This window comes from Strigops habroptila, chromosome 2 (assembly GCF_004027225.2).
Source record: "Strigops habroptila isolate Jane chromosome 2, bStrHab1.2.pri, whole genome shotgun sequence".
NCBI lineage: Eukaryota > Metazoa > Chordata > Aves > Psittaciformes > Psittacidae > Strigops > Strigops habroptila.
The window spans coordinates 71,930,898-71,942,789 of record NC_044278.2 but is presented as its reverse complement, the minus strand read 5'-3'; the positions used below and the strand labels follow the sequence as shown (position 1 = coordinate 71,942,789).

Below are 11,892 nucleotides of genomic sequence, written 5' to 3'. Positions count from 1 at the left end.
GGCAGAGGGGACCCAACCTCTGGAGCAGCACTGATGCGGTATGGCCATAAAAATGCAGTATGCATAAAAGCTGTCTCAGGGCCACACTCTGCCCCCCCAGCTGAGTGGCACTGTCCAGCTGGTGTCTGCACTGCATGGGGCTGGTCCCTCCATACCAAATGTACCTTGGAAAGAGCTGGCTACCAGAGTGCTGGTGCAAAAGCCAAGAAAAGAGAGGTCTAATGTCCAAGCTTGCTCTTTTATTCAGCAGTGTGGAAAAGGTCAAAAAGTAAACGGTCATTCTCTCTTTCGCCTCTTTGATTACACCTCTGCAAGAAATTAATACCTTCCCAATTAATTCCTAAAGCACTGTTAAAGTCTTTGATGAATAATTAAAACTTTTTGCAGAAAAAAGTATTTATATCTAACATCACATGCACAAAAGTACAGATGAGAAACCACAAGTAACCTTCATTTTAACATTTCCATCTGTCACTGAGTACTCAACTGTGCAGTCTCAATGTTCTTTCAAAAGCTTAAGAAATTTTTAGGAAAAATAGTAGTATAAGCAGTTATACTATCCCTTATCTGTCTAATTAGTAGGGTCTAAGTAACTCTTCTCCTGTTTATGCTAATAAGATATTCATCAGCAGTGAGAGCTCCTTGTATCAGACAAGCAATTCAACAGCAATGTTTGATGTGATGCTGCAATTAAAAAGGACCAGTGATACCTTTTCATGAATAGATGAAAGATGCTAAATGAAGGTAAGGAGCTGATTTACTGCTGTTCCGCAGTGGTGATGCCAATACCGAAAGATCTTTTTCTTGAGGAGAGATGACAATGGACCCTACACGATTCAATGTGAATTAAGCAGAAGCCACTTTATTGTTCCCACGATCCCTTTATATACAGAGTTTTCTATCTCTACATGCGGTCATGCGCCTTTTCATTGGTAAAAGCCCTCTTGCACAAGGCAATCACGCAGCTCGGTAAGTGTCCTTATTGGATCACCTAATTCCTGGTGTTCTTCCCATGTATCCGACTGCAGATGTTTTCTTCCTCTTATTTTCTTCTTGGTATGCGGCCACGTGTTTAGAAGAAGCTCTCTGATGGCTGGTTCACATCCTCTTATCTTCTTCTTGGTATGTGGCTGCATGCTTAGAAGAGGCCCTCATATGGCTGGTTCATCACATGTCCACTGTCCTCCAAATACAACCCCACAATTCCCCCTTTTTCTCTTTGAACCAGCCAAACTTTCTTCAAGGAATTAGTAATCATGTTAGACACTCCCTTTAAGATGCAGGGAACGATTAACAATACAATCGCAATTATACTTAAAGTTACAATGCCTTTTTTACAAAGATCTAAAAGCCATCCCATTATGCCCCAACCCCTTAACCACTTATCTAAACCTGAATTGACCACCGTTCGTTTGTTCATGTTGCCTTTTATCTCCTTGAGACTTTTATGAATTGACTCCGAATGGTCAAAGAGATTCATACAGCACATCCCTTGAACCATTGTGACTGATAACCACCTACCCCGCGCATGCCCTAGAACTTCGACAATACCATCTGACCCCACAATACTCACAAACACACAAACTCCAAGGCTCCCGAGTTCCACAGTTATGGCATGGAGTCCTTAGGTGCTGGGGTGTTTTCAGGTGGGTCATGCAACTTTTCTTGCCATGGCTTTACCCACTTGGCTGGTATCCATCTGGTTCCTGTATCTGTAACAACACACGCATATCCTCTTCCCCATGTGATTAACTTAAATGGTCCTTCCCAGGCCCCTGTTATCCCATTTTTAATCATTACCTTACATTGTCTGCTCTTAACTTCTTCCAACCCTCCTTGTAGACCAGCCCTGTGTTTTACCATTGGTGGCACCTAGCTATCTTGCGGCAATCATAAGAAATTTAACACATATAGGACTTTGTTTAATCTATCTGTTGGAGATATAGCACTTTCTCCCCCTTTTTGTTTTTGAAGCAAACGCTTCAATGTCTGATTCATACGTTCGACCATAGCCTGACCGGTCGGTGAGTGGGGCGTACCCGTCACGTGAGTAATGCCCCAGAGCTGGAAAAACGCTTGCGTGGAACGAGCTACGTAGCCAAGGCCGTTGTCAGTTTTGATTTCTTGTGGCACGCCAAGGGCCACTATGGCTGAACACATGTGACGCTGCACATGTTTGCTAGATTCGCCAGCCTGAGCTGTAGCCCAAACTGCAAGACTAAAACAATCCAGGCAGACATGCACATATTTTTGTTTACCGAATTCTGGGACATGCGTAACATCCATTTGCCAAATTTCTAAAGGTCCAGTACCACGAGGATTGACTCCAGGAGCCAAGCCTCCGGTATACTGTTGACAATCGGGGCACGACTGGACAATGCCCCGGGCATCTGATTCAGACAGCCCGAATTGGCAGCGCAGTACTTTGGCTGACTGGTGGAAAAAATCATGAGACTGTCTGACTTGCGCGGACCGGTCCATTGAAGGAAGCGCCCATAGCGGCACTACCAGCTTGTCGGCTCTCTGATTGCCTTTCGCTAAGCCTTCGATTATTCCTGTGTGACTCCGAATATGGGTGATAAAATATTCACATTGTCTTTCTGACAGCAATAGCCACAACCTCCGAAATAGTTTGTACAATACCTCATCGTTTATCTCTTTCAGCAATGCCTGTTCTATACGTGATACAACTCCTACTACATACAGTGAATCACAAACAACACTGACTGGTGGTGTCTTCCATCGAGCAAACACTTCTACCACGGCTCGCAACTCCAAATGTTGTCTGGAGCCTTGACAGTCTGTTAAAACTACATCATGCCATTGCCCGTTGGCCTGCCATGTGATGGCAGCCTTTTGAGATCTTCCTCCTGTGTCTGTAAAGACTGTAGCACCGTCTACCGGACGTGCAGAGCGTCTAGGTCGCTCTTCTATTTGACAGGAATGTAGTACACTAAAAAGCTTGTGTGGTGGATAGTGCACCTTTACTTCACCTGAATAATCCAGCAACGCCACTTGCAATAAAATACACTGGCGCAAAGCCCAAGCTAAATATTCTGCCACTAAAGGTATTATGATAAAAGATGGTTCTTTCCCTGCTATTTCAACAATTTGATTTCGCCCCCTCATGATTAATTGTGCTAGCGCCTCCATTTGTGTTGTAACTGTCCGCTTTGACTGTGCCAATAAAAACACCCACTCTAATAACCTCAAAGGATCTCTTCCAGGAATCCATTGCAGTATTACAGCAAAAGGGTGCTGCTCACTATTGATTATTGCTAAACCTATCCCATAATCAGGGTTCCAGCGATGAGTGTAGGCTTTATTAACTTTTACGCTAATCTGCTGTAAAGCCTCTTTGGCCTCATTTGTCAATGTCCGGGGTGCGTTTGCACCACCTCCTCCCCTGAGTAACCTCATCAGAGGTGCCAACTCCTCATTGGTAATACCACATAGGTCCTCACCCAGTTTAAACCTCCTAACAATTTTTGTACATCATTCAAGGTGTGGATCTCCACCCGGAGTTCCACCTTTTGAAGTCAAATAACTGCTTTGTTGATTTCCCAGCCAAGATACTTCCATACTTCTGTTTTTTGTATTTTTTCAGGGGCTAATTGTAGCCCGTTTGACTGCAACACATTTTGTGATTCAACAATCAATTGGTCTCCACTCAGCTGTTTTCCAGCTATCAAAATGTCATCAATGTAATGATAAATAAGCAAGTCTGGATACGCTTCACGTACCGGAGTAAGTGCCCAGGCCACGTAAATCTGGCACATGGTTGGTGAATTTTTCATGCCCTGCGGTAACACTACCGAGTGGTACCTTTTCATAGGTTCACTTTTGTTTACACTTGTTACAGAAAAAGCGAATTTCTGATAATCTTCTGGATGCAGGGGAATGGTAAAAAAGCAATCTTTTAAATCGATAATTAAAATGTCCCAATTTTTTGGAATCATATTTGGGGAGGGTAATCCAGGCTGTAACGCCACCATATCCTCCATGACCTCATTAATTTTCCTCAGATCATGCAATAGGCGCCATTTGCCACTTCTCTTTGGAATTGTAAAAATTGGGGTATTCCAAGGGCTTGTGGTCAGTTTAATGTGACCTTTCTCTAATTACTCCTGTCCCTTTCCAAAGCTAAAATTAAGGGATCTGGCAGACCTCTCTTAATTCCACATTCCTTCTGCCACTCCTGCTGGTTTCTTAACGTGAAAAACTTATCTGCATACATTACTTCGCTCTGTTGAAATCCCATTATTAATTTTACACACACGCACACACAAGGGATCCCACAAACACACTCCGCACAACTACAATACCTAAAACACAAACAAAATCCAATTAGACAAACAGCTATTAATGACACAATCACAACATACAGTGCAGCCTTAACCATATCATATCATCAACACCAAAATCGTTACCGTGATAATCCACAAAACTAGGTCAAATACCAGCAAGTCACAAACAGAAACAAATCTAAACGCATACCAATCGAGCACTACCAGCTGGGTATACGCCTTTACCTACAAGATTTCTATATCTTGATTTACGGAAGGCTCCAAACAAAAGGTTAACCCACCAAAATCCAAACTTCAAACAGACTGCCGCGCAGGACATCTCCTATGACTTACGGAATGTTAACCAAAACAAAACGCTATTTACAAAAGAATACCTTCGTAAAGATGGTCCTTGTCTGCTCCTGCAGTGATCTGAGTGAGTGGAGGGGTCCCTCCAGGAAAATTCCCCGGGGGCCCTAGGGAGCCCTGATCTCAGCGGGTCCTGCAGCTGAGCAGAGAGGGTCCCATCTGAGGTGCCAAATTGATTCGTAGAACTTGTTAAGAACTTGCCAACTTAATTAGTTCGGTAACACTGCTGGCATAAATGAGTGATTTCTCCTTGTCCTTCTACTTAACAATAACTTCACTACATCACCTCCTGAACATCTGCTTAGTTTCAGCTACTCCTTAGCTACAATCCTGTTTTGGTTACAATAAATTTTGTGCAAAGGTCATAAGGTTCCAAAGCTATGTCAGCTACAATGATTTATCTTAGACAAGGACCCTTATTGTGTTCTTTTGGTTGGGCCTTTTTTTAGGTTTGGAAAGTTTTGTTGTTATATACAAAGCCACCAAGCTTAAAATTACTTAGAACTAAATTTTCTTATTTACAAAAGATTATATTTCATTTTGTACTTCCTTGTCTCAAATCCCCCTTTTTTCTATCCTTTTGCAAATTCTTTTGCAATTTTTTTTTTTTTTATTATTTTTTTTTTCCCCACTAATGCATTCTGAATAATCCCTCTCCATCGTTGTGTCGGGTCCTGGTCAGTTTTAGCAGTTTCATCCCTCGCCTCCCCCCACCCCCTGCAGCTTCCTGCAGCTTCGCCTCTCGCCTCCCCCCACCCCCCTGTGTTCTTCTCAAGCAATCTTCTCTCTTTCCAAGTCCTCCAACTTTCAAAGCAGTTTCTGCACCCAGTCTGGTTCCCTGTGGGGCTCGAGCGTGGATGATTTTCGCAGAGACGCTGGTGGGGGAGGCGTGGACGGAGGGAGAGGTGGAAAAAGCGATGGCTGGCTCTTGGAGTGAGACGGGTTGGGTGGGACGGGAGGCCGCTCTCCCCTGGGCGGCTTTTCTATGCAGGGGTCGGGAGGCAGCGGTACGGACCAGGATACACCCACTTCCATCCCCTCGTTTTTCCGGGGATCCATCTCGTCCTTTGTCAGAGGTGCTGACGGGGCAGCGGGGGAAGGGACAGGGAGCCTATCGAAAACTTTGATCTTAGGCAATGGGGGCTGTAAAGCCATAAAAGCTCCGGCAGCAGCTGATCGCACTGCCCTCATCGCTTGAAGGGTCGTTAGAATCAGCTTCCAAGTTGTTGCTAGCCCCTTAGCTTCTTTGTTGCCGTCTCTTATGGCATCCCATAACCGTTCCCCAACCTTTTCCCAAGTTTCTACCTTAAAAGCGGCCTGTGGATCTGGGGGGAACCCGTTCTCTCGGCACCATATTAATAGTTTTCAGAGCACAAGCTCATCGTGTTTAATTCCTCTCTTAGAGAGTATATGTAGGAGCAGTTTCACAATCGCACTTTCTTCCTTTGTTACACTCTGCCCCATCTCTTATTACCAGCTGCTCACCTCTAAGGGTGTCCCATTGCAACGTACATTCTTTTTCTTCACGGACCATCCTCCGATCCGTCCCGGCTCCAGCCCCGCTGGCTCGGCTCTCCAGCTGGTCCTCTCCTTCGGGGTTGCTCCTGGTACTATTGTATGACGATCACGTCGGGGTCACCAACTGAGGAGAGATGACAATGGACCCTACACGATTCAATGTGAATCAAGCAGAAGCCACTTTATTGTTCCCACGATCCCTTTATATACAGAGTTTTCTATCTCTACATGCGGTCACGCGCCTTTTCATTGGTAAAAGCCCTCTTGCACAAGGCAATCACGTGGCTCGGTAAGTGTCCTTATTGGATCACCTAATTCCTGGTGTTCTTCCCATGTATCCGACTGCAGATGTTTTCTTCCTCTTATCTTCTTCTTGGTATGCGGCTATGTGTTTAGAAGAAGCTTTCTGATGGCTGGTTCACATCCTCTTATCTTCTTCTTGGTATGCGGCTGCATGCTTAGAAGATGCCCTCCTATGGCTGGCTCATCACATGTCCACTGTCCTCCAAATACGACCCCACATTTTCTGTCTATTGTTCTGGTGTCAGTATATTGAAAAGGTTACAAAAATTCACCTGAAAGCAGAAGAAAGTGTTTTAAAACGAAGGACTAAGAGAGTTCCAAAAAAGGCACCGTTTCCCTCAGTCTCACCACTGGAAATGCCTATTTTGCTGTTTTTTAACGAGCCACCTGAGGAAGACAACAGGAAATTCCAGGCCCAGCAGTCGAACGCCGGGGTGGAGAAACCCGTGGGGGCCACTGACCCCACAATGCTGCCACCAGCTCCACGCAAATGGGCAGGGATAACATGCATGGTGCGCTTATCACGCTCACAAACGAGGTGTCATAACCGACACGTTCGCGAACACCTCCCCCAAGCGGCACCGGAGCCCGGCGCCCTGAACAAGCGGCCTGAGAGCGGCCCCGCCGGGCACGAACAGGCCGGCTCGTGGGGATCGGTCAGGGGCGCAGGGTGGGGGCGGCCGCCCGCCACCTTCCAAGCAGCCCCACGAAAAGAGACAAAACACTGCTGCCGAAACCCGGGATCGAACCAGGGACCTTTAGATCTTCAGTCTAACGCTCTCCCAACTGAGCTATTTCGGCTCCACTGTCAGTCCCTTCGAAGCGGTATCACTAACCTCTTCTTCTCCACCCAGCTCTGGCCAGCATCTGTGCGTGATGAGCTAAATGAGGCAGCCGTCACTCTTCCCACATTGCCGGTGCCCTGAATACCGCGAACGAATTGATGACGGATCTTTGTAAATCAAACTATGTCTTAAGGCAAAGACAAGTGTAGCAATAGCACTAAACTGTAGGAGTATATCTATGCACAGTACACAACCTATATGCATTTAGTGTCAGGCGTATAAAGGCTTTTCAGCTGTGGCTCCCTGGATTATCTGGGGAGCAATAGGAACTAGAATATTCTGTAGGATTCAGGAGTGTTAAACAGGCAGCATTTTTGCTTCAGTTCTCAGGGACTTTATTTTGAAGTCTGAGACATTCTGTACAGAGCTGATGTACCACAAACAGACATGAGTAGCAAGGGCACCTCCATCATCATTGTTCCACGGCCTTGCTCAGAGATGTACATTCCACAAGAGAAGATCTGTGTGTCTGTACAAATCACAAATCCTGACTAAGTATAATTATAATAAAAAATAGTATTCTCATATTGCGAGTTAAGTATATGTTGCAACAGGCAAATGTTATCACGCTCCTGGGGCTACAGGTCAAATGCAGAAGATGTGCCCAAGTGTGCACATTAACACATGTGGTGCTGGTGCTGGACACTCACGTCTCAAGTTCGTGCATATTTGCACATCACATGGCTCTAGACAAAGGTCCCTGTGAGAACATCCCCTATCCATGCTCCCTGATGAGAAACACTGCTTTGCAAGGTTGTCCACCGCTACTCTCTCGTGCCAGTCAAAAAGCAAGCCAAACAAACCTCTGCCTTTTCTGCAGCAATAGAGGAGTTTAACAAATTCCTCCTTTTTGAGTGTGGAAGAAGCAGCCTTTTCCCAGACTATCCGTGTGAATATCTGGAGACACACACCCCCACCCCATATTTCCTTTTTCTTTCAGAGTATATTTTTCCTCAAGTTACCCCATTTTTGTAAAGTCTTTTGTGAACAACCACTCTTCTTCATGAGCCAACAGTTTCAGAAGTTAAAATGCTGAGGCCTATGCCAGTAGTTCAGTATCTGGAAACAACCTCTTTCACAAAAAAAATTCCGTTAGGAAGAGGTTAAAAAAACCAAGCCTAAACCCCACACCATTGTACTAAAGAGGTGTGCTAGCAGCATACAGATACAAAATCCTGTATTCTTATGATTTTTCCTTGCCACTGGCTAAGATTGTTTCACTCAGAAATGATGAATGTAATCACTTAATGAGCGTGTCTCCTTAGTGATGCAACTAACTTAATCTTGTGATCTCTGGTGCAGATAAACTCTAGATGTGTGATGACAGGCGTAGAAGTCAAAACACTATTGGCTTTAGTGTTTTCATATGTTACCACAAAAATTGGAGCTAAAAACTAAAGGTAATGCAAAACAAAATAAAAGCAAAAAAGAAGGACAATTCAGTCTCAGATATATTTAAAAAAAACACTTTCCCAGACAAAATTTGGGGGTTTGCATGAAGGAATCTCTTACTGGAAAGTAGAGACACATCAGCATTTCATGGCTGCTTGGAGAGCATAAGAACACAGTTTTAGCAAAATGGAGCATCCTGAGCCCAGCAAAGCTATTCACAACTTTCTCCTAATGGGAATCCGAATTTGTACTATTTTATACCCTTCCGTAATAGGCATTGCAGTAGGGAAAAAATTAAAAATAAAAACCTACTAATGAAAAAACCACCACATTTTCACCCACAACCTCTCTCCTATACCTAGTAAAGGACAGGGTGGGCAAACTAAAACTGTTTTCTACTCCATCCTATTATGACAACATACACCAGCCTCAATCACAGCTGGCACACCTTCATGCCAAGCAGCATACAAATGTAAGCAAGCAACTGGCAAGGTCAGACCAGAGAAAGCCTTGGAGACAGGAGAGATTACCCCTATCACGCAAACAGGAACAGATACAGACATATAGGCCGCACATGCCATGAATTGCAGGGCAGGTAGGCTCCAGGCAGCCCTGCCTCAGCTACAGACTTCGCCATCTTCCCAATCCTTTCACCTGCTGCTTGCAAGGCATGTACTGATCAGCAGGAGCAGTACGCCAAGATAACAGGGCAGCAATGTTGGTTTACCCCAATGCACAAGGGATTTCAGGAGTCGCTTCCTGAAGATCTGATCCAAACAACAGTAACTCCGTAAAATAGGTGCAGAACTGACAGCTGTCCCCAAATAATTTCCCATGTGTGAGCCTCTTGTGCATGACAGAACCTGCATAGAAACCCTTCACCAAAGACCAGCCCTTCTCCATTATAAAGTTTTAGCAAGTTAAGTGACATACACATTTACTCCATTTATTTTTCTTATTGGTGTAACCTCACATTGTTCTGCAAGACAAACCTTAAGAAAAGTGGACTGATAGATTCCTGTGTTCACAATCTTCTTGTAATCACTACCTTTGACTTCTGCAGAACTGCTTCTTCCTACCTTCCAAGTTAAAACAGTGAGAAAATAAAAACTAAGAGCATTAAACTCCTCCACATGAACAGTTCACTAGTTGATCCTTTGTCCTTTTCTTCCTGCAGAAGCCAGAATGTTAATGGCAAAATAAGCTATTTTCTTTAACAGTAAAAAGACTTTTCCCTGTGAAAGGAATGCTCCTACCACAGCGCTCACCCGCTAATGCAATCTGATCTACAGTAAAGTAGCTCAAAGCAAAAGCCTCCTAGATTGTTTTTATATATATATATTTTCTGGGGAGGAACTCTTCACTAGATGATCTTTCCAACCCTAACTATTCTATGATTTTTAAAATATGCATGTATATATTGATACAAATTTAAAACTTGGAACACTGAGCCAAAAATCTCAAACACTTAGAAGGATTAAACCTTCAAAAACATTTAAACACACTAGAAGAGCGTCTGCTGAAAATTGAAAGATCCTTTTGAAAAACCCACTCTCAGCAATATCACTTGTTTAGATAGCCACATAAATGCCAAGGCTTGCATCTTCAGCATCTAAACATTCAAAACTTTCAGAAGATCTATATAGTAAACCAAACACACACCATTGCTTTCTTCTTTGTAGTTCTCATCTGATAACACTATCACAAGTTAATTGATTTTTAATGTTCCAAAGACACTGTACCTATTTGTAAGGTTTAAATAATTTAATAATCTATACTTTAAAATTAAAGGCAAACCACATAACCAAGTATTCCAGCATAAGCAGATGTGAAATATACATACTTTCATGCAGCCCACCCAAAGCAGCTGCCATAGCTAAAGCAGATCTTTGCAGTACTTCAGCCATTTCTGATATTGACTTCTGTAAATTACAAAGCAATAAGATGGATAAGTAACTCTCTACATTTTGCAAGGAAGCTGTATCTAAAGAAAATACAAAAATTAAGAAAATATTTGAATGCTACCAGCAATGCGTGTTTGACAAAGAAATTTAAGTAATTCATCAGTAGAAGCCTACCCGTAAGTATCTGGTAAGCCAAGTATTCTAATAGTCTCAGACATACTAAGTCCTGTAACTTTCATCCTTCCCAAATAGAGGTTTCAGCTATCCAGCCAAGTATCAGAAACCCCCCAAAAATACAAGTGCAATGCAATCCTAGTATTGTTATTATCAGTATAACAGTAATAACCTTGATACGCTTGAGGTGGGCTGATGCCAACCTTATGAAGTTCAACCAAGTCAAGTGCAAAGTCCTACACCTGGGTTGGTGCAATCCCAGGCACTGCTACAGGTTGGGCAGAGAAGAGGTTCAGAGCAGCCCTGCAGAGAAGGACTTGGGGCTGTTGGTTGATGAGAAGCTTAACATGAGCCGGCAGTGTGTGCTCGCGGCGCAGAAACCAACAGTATCCTGGGCTGCATCGCAAGAAGTGTGACCAGCAGGTCAAAGGAGGTGATCCTGCCTCTCTACTCTACTCTCGTGAGACCTCACTTGGAGTACTGTGTACAGTTCTGGTGTCCTCAACATAAAAAGGACATGGAGCTGTTGGGGCAAGTCCAGAGGAGGGCCACGAGGATGATAAGCGGGCTGGAGCATCTCCCATGTCAAGACAGACTGAGAAAGTTGGGGCTGTTCAGCCTGGAGAAGGCTGCGTGGAGACCTCATAGCGGCCTTCCAGTATCTGAAGGGGGCCTACAAGGATGCTAGGGAGGGACCCTTCATTAGGGACTGTAGTGATAGGACAAGGGGTAATGGGTTCAAACTTAAACAGGGGAAGTTTAGGTTAGATATAAGGAAGTTCTTTACTGTGAGGGTGGTGGGCAACTGGAATGGGTTGCCCAAGGAAGTTGTGTATGCCCCATCCCTGGCGGTGTTCAAGGCCAGGTTGGATGGAGTCTTGGGTGACATGGTTTAGTGCAAGGTGTCCCTGCCCATGGCAGAGGGGTCAGAACTACATGATCTTAAGGTCCTTTCCAACCCTAACTATTCTATGATTCTATAATAACAGTATTATTATCCCCCTTTGTCACAGAAAAGTCACCTTCAGTAACACATTCCTAGACTTTAGAACACATACTTGGTGCCAAGGTAAGCCTGCAAGCTTACTGTTCAGCCTTCAG

General features: G+C 44.1%; 1 long non-coding RNA gene and 1 other non-coding gene across 2 annotated transcripts; both read right to left on the bottom strand.

Moving 5' to 3' along the window:
• Positions 1–845: 845 nt before the first annotated feature.
• Positions 846–6,029, bottom strand: LOC115603932. Its single transcript, XR_003990054.1, has 3 exons — positions 5,961–6,029; positions 4,682–4,794; positions 846–1,712 (listed from the first exon to the last, which is right to left on the bottom strand). It is a non-coding gene; the product is annotated as an uncharacterized LOC115603932 (long non-coding RNA).
• A 1,175-nt stretch (positions 6,030–7,204) lies between these two features.
• TRNAF-GAA lies at positions 7,205–7,277 on the bottom strand. The gene has a single exon. It is a non-coding gene; the product is annotated as a tRNA-Phe (tRNA).
• Positions 7,278–11,892: the final 4,615 nt, after the last annotated feature.